Source organism: Hypanus sabinus, chromosome 8 (assembly GCF_030144855.1).
Source record: "Hypanus sabinus isolate sHypSab1 chromosome 8, sHypSab1.hap1, whole genome shotgun sequence".
Classification (NCBI taxonomy): Eukaryota; Metazoa; Chordata; class Chondrichthyes; order Myliobatiformes; family Dasyatidae; genus Hypanus; species Hypanus sabinus.
Window position 1 is genome coordinate 27,915,211 of NC_082713.1, and position 20,523 is coordinate 27,935,733.

General features: G+C 42.0%; 1 protein-coding gene across 7 annotated transcripts in view; it reads right to left on the bottom strand.

The window, feature by feature from the left end:
• acsl4a (acyl-CoA synthetase long chain family member 4a) overlaps window positions 1-15,190 on the bottom strand; it is a 78,726-nt gene extending 63,536 nt beyond the window's left edge. For 2 of the 7 annotated variants that reach the window (XM_059976867.1, XM_059976866.1), the window contains exon 1: window positions 14,657-14,876. The gene's annotated coding sequence lies outside the window, so the exon portion shown is untranslated. Of the gene's footprint in view, window positions 1-14,656; window positions 14,877-15,099 lie in introns of those variants that run through there. The other 5 variants (XM_059976868.1, XM_059976864.1, XM_059976865.1 and 2 more) reach the window with 5 other exon arrangements.
• Window positions 15,191-20,523: the final 5,333 nt, after the last annotated feature.

Sequence of the window (20,523 nt, forward strand, 5' to 3'; positions counted from 1 at the left end):
ACATACTTAGTTATGAGAGGCTAAGACAGAAAATACTCCCGCGTTCTTGACAAGTTGGAAAAATGTAGTTATCATCAGGGAGATAAGGAACACCTGGCTATTTTAAGATCACTCAACAAAAGCCAACCAGGCTGAAAATAAATATCAAAAACTGGCTGGAGACAATGTAAGAAGTGAAGATTTGAAGAACAGGTTAACCAGAATCTCTGAACAAGCCAGACCATCAACATTTCCCCAATGTAGACTGAGAGGAAGACAGCATGGGGAAAGGCCCTTAGCTTCACCTTATCCACACCATTAAGCTTAGTCCCATTTGCCTGCACTGGCCCTCCTACACCTCCTTATTCAAAAGACTTTTGAAGGTTGCTCCTGCAATTGTAAATATGGATTATGTTTTACATGTAAACAGCTGAGCAAGTCACCACCCCTCCACCCTCTTCACTTTTGGTGATCAACTTTATTAGCATTCACTGTGGTGATTAACATGTCCATTAACAAGAAAAAGACAGAATATTTCCATGTCCCCCCCCCCCAAAAAACTCATAGCATTTTGGGCTTCTTTTATTGAAACATTTCCAATTTTGGCTTTTCCACACCAGAGCTTACCTTGGGCAATTGTTGTTCATTTCTCTTCAATCCTACCCAAGCTTTTACTGGAAGTGCTTTTCTGTACTTTTTAAAAATTGAAATGCAATATGGACAACTGTACAAAAGTGAAAAAGGTAAATTTCTCTAACTTGTTTGCAGGTCTACACATCACAAATTAAGCTAATTGAATGATACATTTCTAGTCAAGGTCAGAAAGTTCTGGAAACGCTCAAGCAGCATCTGCGGGAAGTGTTAGCGTTCAGCTCAGTACACTTTCACCAACATCCTCAATTTCTTGATTTTCAATTTCAAATCAAAATCATTTCATGGTTGGAACACTTGAAAATGATTCAAAAATCCCAGATGATAATAACATTCAAAGCTGAAGAAGAAAAATATTACATCCAAACTGCAGACACGTGGACTAACTTCCCAACTGCCCAAGCACTATGGGAAATCTGGACACTGCCAGGAGCTCGCCTAAGGCACACGGGAAGCCATTTGAGATGAGTTATTCTTTCAACAGCAGAGCAGATTAAAATAAAACAGATGATTTGGTTTGCAAGTCATTTTTCCATTTCTTGCCATCTCAGAAAGCTGCTGAAAATGAAGATGTGGACATTCAGAATCGGAGGAAAAATTTCTTTACTCTGGTTTCTGGATGCCATTGGAATAAAAGGATATTGGATAAGATGGCAGATGATCGTGATGCCGAGAATCAGCCATCACCATAATCAAACGGTCCTGAGGGATCATACAAACCAATCTTGTTTCAACATTAAAATCCATGAAATACAAATGTCAGTCTCCCCTTTGATGTAATAGAAAAGCAATCCTTGCTGGATTAATACTTCAGGAAAGTATCCATATGGCTTGGAGGTAGGGCTGGGTAATCACATATGCTTTTCAAAAACTTTTGAGTTTCACTTTACAGCACATCCTTTCCTGTGAATTGGTGGCTATGTAGAACCACTTTTGAAAGCCAATTTGAAGTAACAGATAACTTTTAGATTTCAGAATACATTGAAAACAGTCTTTCAAAATCCATGAGGAAAATTAAAGATATGCAAAACCAAGCTTATTCCTGTAAATTTGCTCTCACAAAATAACTGGAATTATTTTAATGTCATGAAATATTGCAGCAGCAATACTGTATCTATGCAGCCAACCACAAATCCATTTATCAGTGTCAGCATTTCTCTGACCAAAGCCACAATCTTGAGAGAATGAGAATATTTGTGAACAGTGATGGACAATGCATACTTCTAGGATGAGTAACACACAATGACTTTTCCAGCTGCTTCAATACATCACAGCATCCTTATTGATGCACACAGGCTCAAATCAAATTATTCCAACTGCTTACATTTGCATCATCTTTCACAATATCTGCAAACCACATTACAGAATGAAAGATGCAAATAGTACAATTTATACTGGTTTATTGTCACTTGTGCAGAGATACAGTAAAAAAAAACCATTTGTTGTGCATGGCATCCGGACACATGGTGCCATACATAACTACACTGAGGAAGGAGAGAGGAAAACAGAACGCAGAATGGTGCTGTGGTTACAGATGCGCAAAGGTGGAAGAGCCATGACAAGGTGGACTGGGAGATGGAGAGTTTATCTTTTGCCATTTGAGAGGTCCACTCCAGAGACTGATAACAGAGGGATAGTGACTGTCCAAATGTGTTAGTTTGTGCTCTTGGACCTGTGTATAAAGCTATCATTCTAGATTATATAATTTTATAAATGGCACATGGAAGACAAAAGGGCACTATAATGTTAAAACTTATCACCAAATAGCTAAAAATTAACCATTCTATATCAAGTCCCTTTTATTGTCATTTCAACGATAACTGCTGGTACAGTACATAGTAAAACTGAGACAGCGTTTTTCAGGACCATGGTGTTACATGACACAGTACAAAAAACTAGACTGAATTACCTAAAAAAAATACAGATAAAGCTACACTAGTCTACAGACCTACACAGGACTGCGTAAAGTGCACAAAAACAGTGCAGGCATTACAATAAATAATAAACAGGACAATAGGGCAAGGTGTCAGTCCAGGCTCTGGGTATTGAGGAGTCTGATAGCTTGGGGGAAGAAACTGTTACTGGTCTGGTCCTGAGAGCCTGAATGCTTCAAAGCCTTTCCCAGATGGCAGGAGGGAGAAGAGACTGTATGAGGGGTGCATGGGGTCCTTCATAATGCTGTTTCCTTTGCAGATGCAGCGTGTAGTGTACACGTCAGTGATGGCAGGAAGAGAGACCCGATGATCTTCTCAGCTGACCTCACCATCAAGGTCTTGCAATCTGAGATGGAGCAATTTCAGAACCAGGCAGTGACGCAGCTGTTCGGGATGGTCTCAATACAACCCCTGTAGAATGTGATGAAGATGGTGTGGGGTGGGGGGGTGGGAGATGGGCTTTCCTCAGCCTTCACAGAAAGTAGAGACACTGCTGGGCTTTCTTTGCTATGGAGCTGGTGTTGAGGGACCAGGTAGGATTCTCCGCCAGGTGAACACCAAGAAATTTGGGGCCAGGTGGAGGGAGGGTGGTGGCAATGGCGTTGTCTGTTGAACGCTTGGGACTGTACGCGAACTGCAGGGGGTCCAGTGAGGAGGGCAGCGGGGTCTTGATATACCTCATGAGCCTCTCGAAACACTTCAGGATGATGGATGCAAGTGCAACGGGACGGTAGTCATTCAGGCAGGACACTGAAGACTTCTTCGGCACGGGGACAAATGAAGCACGGTGGAACGGTGTGAATAGTCCGTTTGTACATTACTTAATCTGAAAACCTGCGGGTATGAATTGCTTTCTCACTAACATTTTAAAAAAAACAATTTAAAAGCACTAATTAAAAATCTTATTAGTTGGACACCCTGCCCCGCAAGGTCACCACCGCTCCCTCCAAACCGCAACAAATTCATCCAACTTTAACTGAAGTGCTCTATTAGTCCCTCTGAAACATCGCATTCCATTTCATTCTCACAGCAGTGAAAACTGTGAAATACCATTCATTCATCAGTTGCTTCACAATCTGCGATGTGCATCTCAAAACAGAAACCGGCTGCTGTCGCTGACAGAGACGCAACCAATGACCACGAATAACCCCAGTCTCTGGAGAGGCGGACACACACTCACTAATGGCATCGTGCAGGCAACAAAGAAAAATGATTCTGTGCGCCTTTAAAAGGAGGAGACTATCAAATGCTTTAACAGCTTGTTTAAAATAACAGCCAATTGCAAACCAGCTGAAGTACAAGCAATCCTTGTGTGCTGTTCATCGCTTTATAATTTATACATTAACAGCTTTAAAAAAAAGGATTAGCAACAGAGTGTAATGTGAGAAGTGTACAGAGACGGTAATACTTCATTAATGAGAAGCAAGCTACTTTTTAAAACAAAGCACTATTCTTTCCGTAAATTATTTTGATTAATATCTTTGAGATATTAGTGAGATATTAGTGAGATAAAGCACAAAGGAACAAGATTGAACAAAGCTTTTCCAAATATGAAATGTGAGCAGATGAAAGACAGGTGTAACATGGGAATATCAGATATGTAGAAAACGGGTGCATCGTGAGCAATATTAATATGCCTGATCAGACCAGTAACTTTATTCACTTCTTTTCTTCCTCCTTTTACAGTGGTAACTTTCAGCAGCCACGCCAGATAATTAATCTCTGGAAACAGACACAGTTTTTAAAGTCAATCTATTCAAATATAGAGAACATCACACATTCTCATGTCCTTACCTGCTCTGAGAAGGTTGAAAGCAGACTTTACTCCCTTCTCCCCTAATCTAGTCCAACAGCAGCTCCTCCATGACTGACCAAACTCAAAAGTAGACAAAGGGTCTCAGACCTGCCTTTCACCAACTCATCCACACTACCACAAAGTGCTTACTTTGCATAAAATCCTTACACAAAAAGGTAATGGAATTTGATATCTCAGAGTAAGTAGGAGTCACCAACAATGAGCTGGCAAAATGCTGACAGCAGACAGGTAGAAGACTGGTCAAAAAAAAAATCTCTGCGGTCCCATCAAGCAATTAATGCTGTACTCACGATCCACAGGATTTGTCTCAAAATGTGACTGTTCAACTCAAAATGGCTGAATGCCATCTACCACACTTAGAAACACGCGGTCTCAAGTGGCTGCAATACGATGCTCGGACTGCTCTTCCAGTGAGCAGACACAAGATGTCTGTGGAAAGAAAGCTGCCCAGAAGTAACAGCAAAATCCCTCAAGGTCTGGTAGGGCCACACACCTGAATTCCTGTTTGCTGATGGAGCAGATGGAAACAGCCATGGAAACAGTATGTAAAAACAAGTCCATCAATCCTGACATATAGTAAAGGCTGCAACTAATCACCCAGTGAGAAAATATTTATGAAGAAAGAAACAGGATTGATAAATCAGTTCTGGTACTAGGTCATCACCTGGACACATTAACTCCACTTAAGGCCACAAGGCATGGGAGCAGAATTAGTCCATTCAGCCACTGAGTCTTAATCCCACTCTCCTGCCTTCTCTCCTTAACATTCGACCATCAAGTACCTATTAAACTCTGCTTTAAATATTCCCAATGGCTTGGCCTCACCAGGCATCTGTTGCAATAGATTCCACAGATTCCCCACACTCTGGGTAAAAAACATCATCCTCTTCTCTGTTCTAAAGGGGTGCACTTCTGTTCCGAGTTTGTGCCCTCTCGGTCTAGAATGTCCCACTATGGGAAACATCCTGTCCACATCCACTCTATCTAGGCCTCTCAATGTTTCGTAGGCTTTAAAATGAGATCTTACCCCCCCCCCCCCATTCTTCTATACTCCAGTGAGTACAGGCCCAGAGCCTTCAAATGCTTTTCACATGTTGCCACTTTCATTTCCAGGATAATCTTTCTAAAAATTCCTCTGGACCCTCTTCAATGCCAGCACATCCTTTCTTAGGTATAGGACCCAAACTGCACACAATACTCCAAATGTGGTCTGAGCAATGCATTATAAAATTCAGCACAAATACTTATCACAGATGCTGCCTGACCCGTCGAACGAGTAACTTTTAAATGCTCAGTGGAGTTTTCCCCTACTACCTAGAGGTTCCAGAATTTGGATTTGTAGTGTGTGCCATTGATTTAGCAGCAGCGGAGGCAATGCTCCCATCTCAGTCCCAGTAACCCAAGTTCAATTCCATCCTCTGGTGCTCTGTGTGGTATGAAAAGGTTAGGAACTCCTTCTCTCAAGCCAGCACAGATTCAATGGGCTGAAAGGTTTCCTTTCATACTATAAAGAAATGTGAGAAATAAATACTGAAATTAAAATGTGGTGATTGTGATATAGACATTTCTTTATTCAGTGAATTTTGAATTATTAACTTCAAGTAAGCTGAAGATGCCTAGTTATTACTATATTCAATGCCCAGATTGTTTGATTTTTGGATACCCAATGAAATCAAAGAATACAATGGAAGACTAGAGAAGATGTAAGATTAGCCATGTTTTTACAAAATGGCAGGTTTGGTCAATACCAGAATACTAACAAACATTGCGAAATGTGTCATTTTGTAGCAGCATGACTGCGCAAAGTTACAAAAATAAATAACACAAGAAGATTAATTCATGAAAAGTAGCTTCATGAACTGTTTAGATGGCAGAGGGAAAGGAGCTGTTCCCAAAATATTCAGTGTGGGTCTTCAGGTTCCTGTACCTCCTTCCTGATGGCAGTAACGCAAAGAGGGCATGTCCCAGATGGCGAGGGCCTTTAATGATAGATGTCACCTCCTTGAGGAAACACCTTTTGAAGATTTTCTACGGTGGGAAATCTTGAGAGACAGACAACTTACTAGGTTACCGCAAGGAAATCACTTCAAATTCTCCCCAGATTCAACCTTTCATGAACAATAGGACCATTTCATCTACAAACCTTAAATGAACCCTATTGTTGGAACTATCATTTTGTCATTTACAACTTAATGTATCAAGATAACTACTAGATATGGACAATCACCATTTCTCAGAAGTGGAATTTATCTATTTAAAAAAGACTTGGATATTAGGAAAGATCTGAAACAATGATATTTTGGTTTACTGGATTCACAATAAATGCCACAATCAGCAATGTGGCACATGGACATAGCCAATTATGCTACAATTTAAAAATGGATTAAAGTAGTTTATGCTAAAACTAACTCAATATTTTCAGGGTACCTCCAGCCAATTTTTTTTTTAAATATGTTCCAGAAGAAGTGTTGCAACCAATCTGCTCCAAAGTCCTGCTGTGCCAAGGAACTAATGGAGTTCTGGCTCCCAGATCCTCATCTTCGTTTCTTTTTATAGAGGTGTTCTGCTTTTAGTTGGTCTCTGCTTTGAGGCCCTTTATCTTTTCCTGGCTCTGAAACTGTACTGAGCTCACCTGAGCACAGAAATGCTGCGGTAAGTTAGCTTTTCATTGCACCTGTGCATACATTTACTTGTGAATACAACAATAAACTTGACTTTGGCAAAAACATGCAAGTGATTGCCACACCTACATTTTCACCAGATATAACCCAATAAATTTCTTATACAGCTCCAAAAGCAGACATACAGAGGAATCTATTTAACTCAGACCATTGCAGTACCTATACCTTAAACTCTGTAGTTGAGGCATACATTTAAAAGGTAAATTTTGGCTTGAATGGAAAACCTTTCATCCGCAGTGAGAGATCAACCAACCAGCTTCTACCAGCCTTGAACAGCCTAACTCAAGATTCAGGATCAGCTGTCCTTGGTACTATAACTTTAGCAAGCAACAACTCAGAAACATGTCACGTAGTATATCTACTGGTTTACATTTGGATTATATTGTGAATGCCAAAATTTTACTTTAACATTTAAATTTAAGAGCTGTTCTCATAACGCAGGTTGCTACAGAGCCCCCCTCAACCTAGATTATATTGATTAGCTTTATTTGTCACATGCACATGGAAGCCTATAGTAGAACGCATCTTTTCTTGTGGCAATAACCAACACAGTCTGAGGAGTGAGCTGGGAGGCAGCCTACAAGTTGGCTTCCAGCGCCAACATAGGATGCCCACAACTCACTACATTCTTTGGAATGTGGAAGGAAATCAGACCAGAAGGAGAAATTACAAACTCCTTACAGACAGCAGTGGGAATCGAACCCAGATCAGTGATTGCTGGCACCATAAAGCCATTGAACCAACTGTTACACCATCATGCACTGGTCTGGCATGCTTGTGAGGACATGAAACCAGGTAACGATGAATGGTAATTTCATGAGCTCCGACCTCTGCTCACTTTGCTAGAATTGTCAAGTGCTAGTAACAAACAAAAACCTTCCTTAAAGACGGCACATCTGTAAGCCAAGTCCTGCTTAAGAAGTCACAACTATGCAAGTCAGAAGGAGGAATAAGGAGAAGAGAGCAAGAAAGTACAAGTTCCTTTCAGGAAAAAGTTGCCAAGAGTAACAGAGCAAGTCACCTAGTAGTAGTATAAATGGCTGGATGGCATACAAGGGAAGAAGAAAATTTTGACAAGCCAACACTTGAATCATACATAAACAAATATGTGCTGCACCTCATGAAGATTCACAATATCAAAGTACACAAGTTGTTTACAAAGTCAATACGTCAGTCTCATTAAATCCAAAAGGCATTATCTTTCATGCACTTGCCCAATCATCAGTCATCGAACATGAATCACATCAAGTCAGATCGTTGAACTGGATCTCTATGAAAATACTGGTGTCTTTGCCAACTGAGACAAAGTTCAAGCTGTTCAAAAAGAAGTGAGTTAGGCTAGAAAAGCAAGACAAAAGCCTTTCTCAGGTATATCAAAATGGTCAGAGAAACAAAAAAGATTTCCACAGAAAAGTGACTAAAATGGCCAAAAGGCAAGTGCTAGAAGATGCATTTTCTATCATACTATATGACTCAAGGGTATTAGATGCTTAGAAACAGATTATTCCAATCAGTGAGCAATCGTTGAATCTGAAGTCAAGACTATCAAAATTTCCTCAAGTTCTGTGAGTCATGCAATTTTAATTACAGGCAGTCCACGGGTTACAGACAACTCATACTTACAAGTGGACTGCTATAAAGCCTATTATATTGAAAATTTGAGTTAAATACAATGGTTCGTAATAACGAACGCACGCACTATGTTGTGACGCTCATGAAAACATTGCGTGGCTTCAGCGATTTGTCAGCTCGAGAAAGGAGAACGCCATCCACCATTTTAAGTCGAATCACTTTGCTGTTAACACTGTGTTGAGTGTGTAACTTTGGCTTAAATTTTTCTCTTATTTACCTTTGTAACCATGCCTCCCAAGTGTAAATCCGATGCAAATGCTGGTGATGGATCAAAGAAAAGGAAAACGATCAAGATTGAAAATAAAGTGGAAGTAATAAAGCGTTTGGAAAGATGTGAAACGCCATCGGTGATTGGAAAAGCGTTAGGCTACAGTCGGTCAATGAACGAACAATTTTAAAAGATAAAGTAAGAATAATGGAGCATGTGAAAGGCCCTGGCCCGATGAAAGCTACAATTATTTCTAAGCAACGCAGTGGTTTAATTATTTAAATGGAAAGGCTATTGATAATTTGGTTAATCAAAATCTGCGTAATATTCCTATTAGCCTTACTTTACTGCAAGAAAAGGCTCGAAGCCTTTTCCATGATTTAAAAGCTGCACGTACAGCTAGTGAAGGTGATTGTGATGAACAATTTGTTGCGAGTAGGGGTTGGTTCAATCGTTTCAAAGTGAGGGCAAATTTAAATAATATTAAAGCAGAGATGGCAAAGTCCGAGGAGCAAGATCCTAATACAGAGAGGTTCACCAAAGTTTACCGTGCAGTTACCAAGCACCTCAGCTGCTGCAAGGCCATTTATGACAAAAAAAAGCTCTGTACAAGCCTCCATTGATAACTACTTCAAGAAATTGACTCCAGTAGTAAACCCATGCCCCCCCCCCCCCCTCCAGCAGCATAATCAAACCCTGACTCTCCAGCATCAGGTCCATCATAATGTTACCTCGCGAATGCCCCTTCCAGTAGGCAAGGCATCGATGCAACCATATGTATTTACATTTATTATTACTATATTATGTTTAAGATGTTTTAGTGTATTTGGAAGTGTTTCTTAAGTGTTGTAATTGCATAGAAATGTAAAATATATACTATACAGGCAGTCCCCGGGTCACGTACGAGTTCCGTTCCTTAGTCAGTCTTTAAGTCAGATTTGTACGCAAGTCGGAACAAGTACATCCAGTATTATTTAGTGTCAGTTTGTCAAACGTTTGTCTTAGTATATAGTATATATTTTACCTTTCTATGCATATACAACACTTAAGAAACGTATGTATTCCAATAATTAAAACACTGCATTGCGTAGTAATAATTGTAGCTTTTATCGGGGCAGGGCATTTCACATGCTCCATTATTCTCACTTTATCCGTTACCCTTTAAAATTGTTCCGATCGTTGACTGACTGTAGCCTAACGCTTTTCCAATGACCGATGGTGTTTCACCTCTTTCCAAATGCTCTATTATTTCCACTTTATTTTCAATCATGATCACTTCCTGTCAATGAAATGAAACACTACGGGTGGCGGGTCCCGAGCTGTGCCGGCTCCCGAGGTCCGCTGGGTCCTAAGGACCACCGCACTGAGACAGGCTAAATGGGATAAATGGGGGCTGTACTGAGTTTGGGTATTTGATCCTCCACAATATTCCGCGTGGGTATTTAAACTGGAGGTGGCAGTGTTTTTTTTTTTACGAGGTCAAATTGCGAGCTCAACATCAACCCGGCACGTATGGTACGGGAGTCACTAGATCGACATCAACCCGGCACAGGAGTGGACTGTCACTGGATCAAACCTCCGGTCTCCAGCCCGGCGCTGATCTCACTGCGCCACCAGCTGACTGGACCGGGGCGGGGGGGGGGGGGGGGGTGGGGGGGGGAGGTCAGGGTGAATCTTACTAAGAAAAATTTAAGCCAAATACAAAGTTAAACTCTCAACACAGTGTCAATGGCAGACAGTGTCGCGATCTGACTTAAAATGGCATACGGCGTTCTCCTTCCTCAGTTTGTAAGTACAAGCTGTCCCCAAGTCAGACGTTCATAACTCGGGGACTACCTGTATACTACGACAAATGTTTGACTAACTGAAGCTAAACAAGACCAGATGTACCTGTTCGACTTATGTACAAATCAGACTTCAGAACAGATTTTGTTCGTAACCCGCGGACTGCCTGTATATTGGCTGTTGCGGTAATTACAATTGCCAATGAATTGCAATTACAACCACACCTTTTACTATAAATGTTACTTTAAAATAATTTGAGCTACAAGAATATATTGCAGAAAACCCAAAGATGGCATAGGAATTACTGGCAATATGAAGCAATTGAATTGGGCACTGACAAAATTCCACGACGTGTAAAGTTTTATTTAGAAAAGTTTTATTAAATATTCTTTAGAATCTTTCTAACTCATCAACGGTGAAGAGAATCAGCTGTCTTTCTCCATTCTTTTATTCTTTAGTCCCTAATCAAGAATGTTGGCAGCTTACATCTTAACCAGGGAACCTGAAGTGAGTCCTAGGACAAACACATAATATAGGTATCCGTTAGTCTCGAGACACCATGAATTTGCACCTTGGAAAGTTTCCAGGGCACAGGCCTGGGCAGGGTTGTATGGGAGACTGGCAATTGCCCATGCTGCAAGACTCCCCGCTCCATGCCACCGATGTTGTCCAAGGGAAGGGCAAAGGCCTTGGCATGTGTGGTTAAGTGCCTTGCTCAAGGACACAACACACCACCTTAGCTGAGTCTCGAACTAGCAACCTTTCAGATCACTAGACCAATGCCTTAACCGCTTGGCCATGTGCCAACACATAAATGCCACCATGCCTCGACTTTCTCTGCAAATTTGGCAAACCTCTATAGATACACTGAAGAGTACCCAAACTGGAAACAAGATCCAAGAATGGAAAAGCCTACAAAAAGTAGTAGATATGGCCCAGTCCATCACAGGAAAAGCCCTCACCATCACTGAGCAAATCTACAAGGAGCACTGTAACAAGAAAGCAGCATCCATCATCAAGGATGCCACCATCCAGGTCATGACCTCATCTCACTGCTGCCACAGGCAATGAGGTATCGCAGTCTTTGGTCCCACACCACCAGGTTCAGAAACAGTTGCTACACTTCAACCATCAGGCTCCTGAACTGGCGTGGATAATTTCACTCAACACTGAACTGATCTCACAATCTATGGACTCACTTTCAAGGTCTCTGCAGCTTATGTTCTCAGTCTTATTTACTTATTATTATTACTACGTTTGCACAGATTGTTTTCCTTTTGCACATTAGCTGCTTGTTAGTCTGTGGTGTTTAATTTTTCATTGATTCTATTTTATTTCTTTGTTCTACTGTGAATGCCAGCAACAAGATGAATCTCAAGGTAGCATATGGTGACATATACGTACTTTGATAATAAACTTAATTTGAACTGCGAAAAATCTAGGCAATGAGGAGTCTATTGCCTTCTGTGCTAAAGCTTACATTTAATCTTTCATCTGTAGCCCCATGTTTTACCCACCCCACCATTTCTGGAACCAAGCTAACAACTCATATCAGAGCATTCAGAATTTTCCATACTGCTTTTATTTCATAAGTTTCCAACATTTACTACATAGTAGGCAACAAGTTAAACTCTGAAAAGTCTCAAATTCTTAGTGACTACCATTACCTATATATTGGAGTGGGACAAGCATGTTATGCTCATCACTAGGAAAGCCCAGCAGAAGTTGTTTTTCCTACACCAGCTTAAGAAACTTAATATCTCAAGGTGTGTCCTGGTGCATTTTTACTCAGCCGTTATTGTGAAAATGTTGTGACCTCCTTTATCACCGTTTGGTTTCCCACCAATTCTCCCCTCTCCAAGCCTACGCTGCAGCAAACGGTCCACTTGGCAAACATTATTGGCTGCCAGTTATTGACATTAAAAAAACCTGTTCATCCCCAGAATGTAGAGCCTAAGAGATTACTGCTGACTCCATCCACCCGAGCAGTCACCTATTCACCAAACTGCCAGCAGGAAGGCTCTACAAGTCCATCACCACCAGAACTATACATCATCTCTGAAGATTCTTTCTTGTAGCTATCCAACTTCTCAACAAAATACACTCAACACCCTAAATGTCCCTGCACAACATCCAATAAGTGGCCATTCCTCCTCTTCTTGTTCTGTTGTTAAGTTATTTAGTCTCTTCAAATGTTCACCTTTATTTTAAGTTTGATAATTGACATTTGTGAATTTCTGCTAATTGTTGATTGCTCATGGCTGTCTGCATTACTGCCTTGTAAATGGATGGTTGCTTGTTGCGTTGTCTATTATGGTATGCTGGCACTGAACCACAATCAATTCTGGCAATAAAGTGATTTTGATTCTCATGAACAAAGGAATATCTGCAGTTACTAGAAATCCTAATGAAGTGGCTCGGCCCAAAACATCAATTGTACCCTTTTCCATAGATGCTGCCTGGCCTGCTCAGTTCCTCCAGCATTTCGTGTGTGTTATTCAGATTCTCATTCTGAGATTAAGGCATGGGAAATTTAGGACTGCGGGGAGGAGAAATTTTACCACATGGAGAACGGCAGTTCTTTGGAATTCTGTACTTCAGAAGGATGCAGTCACGGGGTTGATGTAAAAACAAACTGAGCATTTTGGAGATTCAGGGAATCAAGAGACACATGGCTAGAGCAGGAAAATAGCATTGAGGTTGAACATCAGCTACAAATTTCATGAATGGCACAGCAGTTCAAAAGGGCCAAATATCTTAATCCTAACACTTCTTGCTTGACTGCATGTCAGAAGGCAAATGATACGTATTTCATTACCAATATTTGTCAAAAATCTATACCAAACCACAGAGTAAAATGAAAAGTACAGGTCCTTGTTTGAATATCATCATTCAGTCCAATTAGTAATTTGGATTGTGAGCTAATTTGGATAACAAAGCAACACACTTTGGAAGATCACATTTGAATGTCGGTATACAAGGTTAAATAGCAGGGTGATGGAACGGTGAGATCTTGGGGTCCATCTCCATGGATCCCTCAAAAAGACCATGCAAATTGCAAAATGTAAAGAGTAGGCAGCTAGTATCCATTTCACTGGGCAGCACTGGCCAAAACCAGAGGTCATCTATTAAAGGCAAGCGGAGTAAAGTTTAGGGGAGATGTCCAGAGGTAGACATGCTTTTTAAAAAAAAGCAATGTGTAGTCAGTGCCTGGACTGCATTCCTGGGGATAGGGGTAAAGGCTGATATCACAAGGGTATTTAAGAGGATGCAAGAAAAGAACGGAGGGTAGTGGGCTATTTGGGAGGAAAGAGTTAGATTGACGGTGTAGTTTTATATAGGTCAGCACGACATCATAGTGTGGCCTACATAAACGTACTCCCCGATCATCCTGTCATCTTCTAGGTTCTAATTTGCAAACTTTGGCAGCAAAGATCTAGGCAGGATTAACCTGGGGCAATTATTCTGGAAAGATACCATCCCTACAATGGGTTACAAAGCAGAATGGTCTCCTCTGCTACTAGATCCTCTGATTCTAACGGATAAAGTTAATTTTGTTAAATTTTGACACAGTCATCACTGTTACTAAGTGAAAAGGAGAACTTGCCTTTTAAAACAGCTTTATACACAATTAGAAACAACAATCATTCACAGATCATAATCCCAACAAAAACGTTGTAAGGGAAATCTTAAGCGTATTTTGACAGATTGACTGAGAAAAGCCACAATCACTAAGCATTTTTGATTCAAAAGTTACTTTTTAAAGCCTTCAACCGGGAAATCTGCAAGACACGGGAAACGATGACCTGTTCTCAAAATATCAAATGAGCTCACCAGCCCCTGACTCAGTGGCAAAGCAGCGTCTTGAGCAGTGGAAAGATGGCTAAAGATAGACTTTTTAAGAGCTAGATTTAAAGTTTTAACTACCTGTTCTCAAGGGGAGGGGGAGAGAAAGGGTTGCATTGCTTACTTCTAGCCACCTCTTGTACAGTACGGGAGCCGGTGACTGGCTCTTCCACTTTAGGACATCGTGTTACTTGCAATGTTAACAGTGTTCCGCTTTAGAACGTGGCTCGGATTAGTTCACTCCACCGCCGGTCACGATGGGAGTATCCGCGGCCGTTTAACCACAAGATTAGTGAAAGCGGCTTTCAGAGCCGGAGTGAATAAGTCCACCCAGATCAAGCTTAAATAAATAAAGCAGATTTGCCATGGGGATGACGTCCACTTATGTGTATCAGATGTCTTCTTAAACTTGACCGGCTTTCTATCATTGTCAGCGGCAACAGACATCTCACATGGGGCGCTCTAAGCGCACAGAAACAGCTTTCACCTCTCATCTATTCAGATGAGTATTAATAAGCAGACTACCCTCCCGGCCCCATTAAACCGGCGTGCCGCTGCCCCCCTTACCTTGACGCTCCGCTCTCCGCTCCGACAATGAAGCGACCAGCCGCAAGGTGTCAATGCCCGCTAGTAACCCCAGCCCCTAAAGGGGGGGGGGAAGCCCGGAAACACGGGGCCACGTCATCTGATTCGATCCTCGGCGGCCAATAGGAGAGCCGGGGCATTTAACCCCGCCCACTCCTTCCCCCCCGCGGCCTGTCCCTCTCCGGAACCGCAGTCCCGGCTTCTGTCAGCAGTGCAGATTGCGTGTGCGATACCCCACTCACTCACTCACTCACGCACGCTCATTTTTGCAGAAGTGGCTTGCATGACCGTCCTTCCGAGTTAAGTGTATTGCAATGGGTTTTGTGATTTGACATCACCAATTCCAGTCGTCTGCTTCCTACATTTCAAACACCTGCTATTTCTATTCGTTGCGTCTCTCAATTTAGAGCTAGTCAAATATTTCCATAGCCGTAGTCCTTGATTTGCACATTCAGCTTTGGGAAGGTGTTCGAGAGGACAATACACCCGGTTCAACAGCTACTGACTTCCTCCCAACTGTCTGAGGTTAAACGACAGAAAGGGGCTGTTCCGAGATGAGCTTGCTGCGCCTTAAAAATCAAAATGCCGACGTCCACGTTCGTAACATTGGCCACTTCAAAATCTGCCTCAGCTTTTAGCAGCGGAAACTTCCATCCGCGCCATCTTAGATCCTGGCAAACGGTTACAATGCTCACCTCTCCATGTCCCATCTGTCACTCTCCATAATAGAAACATAGAAAATAGGTGCAGGAGTAGGCTATTCGGCCCTTTGAGCCTGCACCGCCATTCAGTATGATCATGGCTGATCATCCAACTCAGAACCCTGTACCTGCTTTCTCTCCATACCCCCTGATCCCTTTAGCCACAAGGGCCAAACCTAACTTCCTCTTAAGTATAGCCAGTGAACCGGCCTCAACTGTTTCCTGTGGCAGAGAATTCCACAGATTCACCACTCTCTGTGTGAAGAAGTTTTTCCTCATCTCGGTCCTAAAAGGCTTCCCCATTATCCTTGAACTGTGACCCCTCGTTCTGGACTTCCCCAACATCGGAAACAATCTTCCTGCATCTAGCCTGTTCAGTCCCTTCAGAATTTTATACGTTTCAATAAGATCCCCCCCCCCTCAATCTTCTAAATTCCAGTGAGTATAAGCCTAGTCGATCCAGTCTTCATATGAAAGTCCTGCCATCCCAGGAATCAATCTGGTGAACCTCCTCTGTACTCCCTCTATGGCAAGAATATCTTTCCTCAGATTTGGGGTCCAAAGCTGCACACAATATTCTAGGTGCGGTCTCACCAAGGCCTTGCACAACTGCAGTAGAACCTCCCTGCTCCTGTACTTAAATCCTTTTGCTATGAATGCCAACATACCATTTGCCTTTTTCACCGCCTGCTGTACTTGCATGCCCACCTTCAATGTCTGGTGTACAATGACACCCAGGTCTCGTTGCATCTGTACAATGACACCCAGGTCTCGTTGCATCCATGTTCGGCTCGCCCAAACATCTGTTCATTGTGACTTTGCACATGTCATATGCATGTTGTCACTTGTTTGTTGACCTGCATTGATCATCTACAGTTATTAAAAAAATTCTCAATGTTTTTCAAGCACTTCGTGAGCTCACCTGCATGCCTCCGTAACCCTGAGATAGTAACAAAGATCGCGAATGTAATTGGACATGTATCCATTAATTTTACATAGGTTGGTCAACTCTCTCTATGCCATTACATTTTATTGCTGAAAGGACTAAAGCTAATTTCTTATCTGCAATTGGGTACATAGAAACTAATTGCTTTCTTACGTCATCTGTCATTTTAAAGGCTTTTTATTAGTCAACTATTCTGTATCTTACAAAATCAGTTAAGTTTATTGCCACATGCACAAATACATATGTGCACAGATGCAATGAAAAATCTAGATGCAGCAGTATCATGGGCATATAGCATCAGAAATGCCACCTTCACAAGTAGAATACAAACCGAAAACATTGTTCACAATATTTGTGAGAAAGAACACAGAACAAAAGCAAAACAAAGTCTGCTTCGGTGCAAAGTGATCAAAATTGCAATCAGGTTTTTGCCAGTTGGTTTAAGAAGCAAATTGTTGAAAGGAAGTAGCTGATCTTGAATGTGGTGGTGCAGGACTTCAGGTTTCTGTACTTCTCGCTTGATGGTAACTGCAAAAGCTGGCATGGCCCAGACAGCGGGGACCTTTGATAACAGACGTTGCCTTCTTGAGGTAATAACTCATGGGTACATTTCTCCACTCCTGTAGATACTACTGATCGTGGGGAGGGTTGTGCCCATGAGCTATTGGGCAGAGTCCATTACTCTTGGCATCAAATTGCCATGCCAGAACATGATGCAACCATATAACAATCACAGCACGGAAACAGGCCATCTCGGCCCTCCTAGTCTGTGCCGAACTCTTAATCTCACCTAGTCCCACCTACCCGCACTCAGCCCATAACCCTCCACTCCTTTCCTGTCCATATACCTATCCAATTTTACCTTAAATGACACAACTGAACTGGCCTCTACTACTTCTACAGGAAGCTCATTCCACACACCTATCACTCTCTGAGTAAAGAAATACCCCCTCGTGTTTCCCTTAAACTTCTGCCCCCTAACTCTCAAATCATGTCCTCTTGTTTGAATCTCCCCTACTCTCAATGGAAACAGCCTATTCACGTCAACTCTATCTATCCCTCTCAAAATTTTAAATACCTCGATCAAATCCCCCCTCAACCTTCTACGCTCCAATGAATAGAGACCTAACTTGTTCAACCTTTCTCTGTAACTTAAGTGCTGAAACCCAGGTAACATCCTAGTAAATCGTCTCTGCACTCTCTCTAATTTATTGATATCTTTCCTATAATTCAGTGACCAGAACTGCACACAATATTCCAAATTTGGCCTTACCAATGCCTTGTACAATTTTAACATTACATCCCAACTTCTGTACTCAATGCTTTGATTTATAAAGGCCAGCGTTCCAAAAGCCTTCTTCACCACCCTATCTACATGAGACTCCACTTTCAGGGAACTATGCACTGTTATTCCTAGATCTCTCTGTTCCTCTTGTTACATACTCGTGACACATGACAGTGGTGCCCTTGTCATGTGACTGGGGTTGAAGCTGTACTGGACTTGAGGTGATGGTCTTGTGATGGTGGAATGATGTCATTTTCCCGCCAGTAGAGATCATGTGATGGGTTTTTTTACAGGTTATAAAAGGTAGACCCCACCCTGTGAGGAGGGGCAGTTCGTGGCTGGATTTGCCAAGTTGAGTTCATGCTACTGCGTGTTTGAAGTGATGACGCAGTTTAGTTGAAGGATGAAGTTTTTATTTAATGCCTAAAGTTTAAAAGGTTAATGCCAACAGGTTCTTTATGATTCTGTTAGTTTGAGAATTAAAGGAGAGTGAAGATTCAAGGTTGGAAGTTAAAGATCGAGGAGAATCGCTTTCTACGGTGAAACGGGGGCGACCTTTGTTTGATCTTTATTTGGAAGGATTTCGTTGACTATCTTCGTGTTAATCCCTAGGTTTACCTAGAAAGGATTGAAGGTAGTGAGGAAGGAAAGGTCAGTGCCTTTAAGCCGTTCTGTTTCGTAAATTCTTCGTGGGAATTTCGACGTCGGGAATCGAAGCAAGCGACGTGAAAGAGAACTTAAATCGTCCTGTAAAGTCTCTCCTTTTAAGTGGACTGTGAGCATATCGAACTTTTGGCAATATCACTTTAAGAACTGTTTTGGAATATCACTTTAAAGAACTGTTTTGGAATATCACTTTACGAACTGTTTGAACAGCCGCTCAGCAGCTGTTTCCGGTTACGGTAGTGTTTGTTTACTTTTGGGGGGTTTGTTTTCTGTGTTTAATAAACGTGTTGTTTGTTATAAGAAACCCTTGCCGAACTCATATATTTATTGTTGCCTGAATACGTAACACTCTGCATTCCTCAATGCTCTACCATTTACCCTGTATGTTCTATTTGGATTATTCCTGCCAAAGTGTAGAACCTCACACTTCTCAGCATTAAACTCCATCTGCCAACGTTCAGCCCATTCTTCTAACCGGCATAAATCTCCCTGCAAGCTTTGAAAACCCACCTCATTATCCACAACACCTCCTACCTTAGTATCATCGGCATACTTACTAATCCAATTTACCACCCCATCATCCAGATCATTTATGTATGTTACAAACAACTTGTCAACAGTGAGGACACTTCCAACAGTACATTTATAGAAGTTTGTGGGAGTGCTTGGTGGCAAGCCAAACCTCCTTAATCTCTTAAGATAAGTAAAGACATTGGCACACTTTTCCTTATAGTTGTATCTATGCGTTGGGCCAGAACAGGACATTTGATATGTCAATATCCAGGAATTTAATGCTGCTGGCTCTCTCCACCACTGATTCCCCACTGAAGACTGGCACTCTTTCTGAAGTCAATAATCAGCTCTTCAGTTTAGCCGACGTTGAGCGAGAGGTTGCTTTCGAGGCGCCGCTCAGCCAGTGCACTATTTCTCTTCGGTAAGCGGTCACGGCGCCAGCCTGTGATTAATCTGGCATCAGTGGAACTGAAGATGGCACTGGAGCTGTGCTGAGCCGCGTAGTCCCTGTGCGTACAGAGGGTAGAGATGGGGGCCAGGGTACACCTGTGTCGATTACTAGCAAGGAGGAAATGTTCCAAATCCTCACTGATTGAGGTCTGTGAGGAGGAAGTCAAGCGTCCAGGTGCAGAGGCCCAGGTTTTGAAGCTTGCTGATGAATTTGGATGGGATGATTGTGTTGTACACTGAGTTGTACTTGATGAACAGCAGGCTGACATATGAGTCGAATGGTATTGAGATGTAGTGTCAGGTAAAACTCTGAAATTTAGAAGTTGGGCCTGAACTTGAATGCCGAGTGCCCGATGGCATTGCTTCCAATTAAAGTAATGGGCTATTAAGGTAATTGTAGGCCCAGAGCTACTGACGTATATGATTCTTTTGAAACCTTCAAAACTGTTGCCCTCTAGTTCCAGACACCCCTCCCCTGACAAAAAAGATCCTATTTATGCCATTTATAATTTTATAAACCCCTATAAGATCACCCCTCAGCCTCCTACGTTCCAGTGAGTATTAAAACCTAACCTATCCCGTCTCTTGTTGTATGTAGAGGCCCGCCATTCCAGGCAACATCCTGGTGAAACTCTCCTGCATACTGTCTGTTGTGTGGCAAACAGAACTGCACACGTCCTCCTTTGTTTTGTACGACTGCAGATCAACAACCCAGATGCAACACATTGCAAAGTGCAATAAGGAGCACAACTCCAAATGCTAAGAATCTGAAACAAAAATGGAAGGAAAACCCATCACTCCGTCCGCCACAAAAGACGGGATAGCTCAGTGGCTGCCCATTTCAA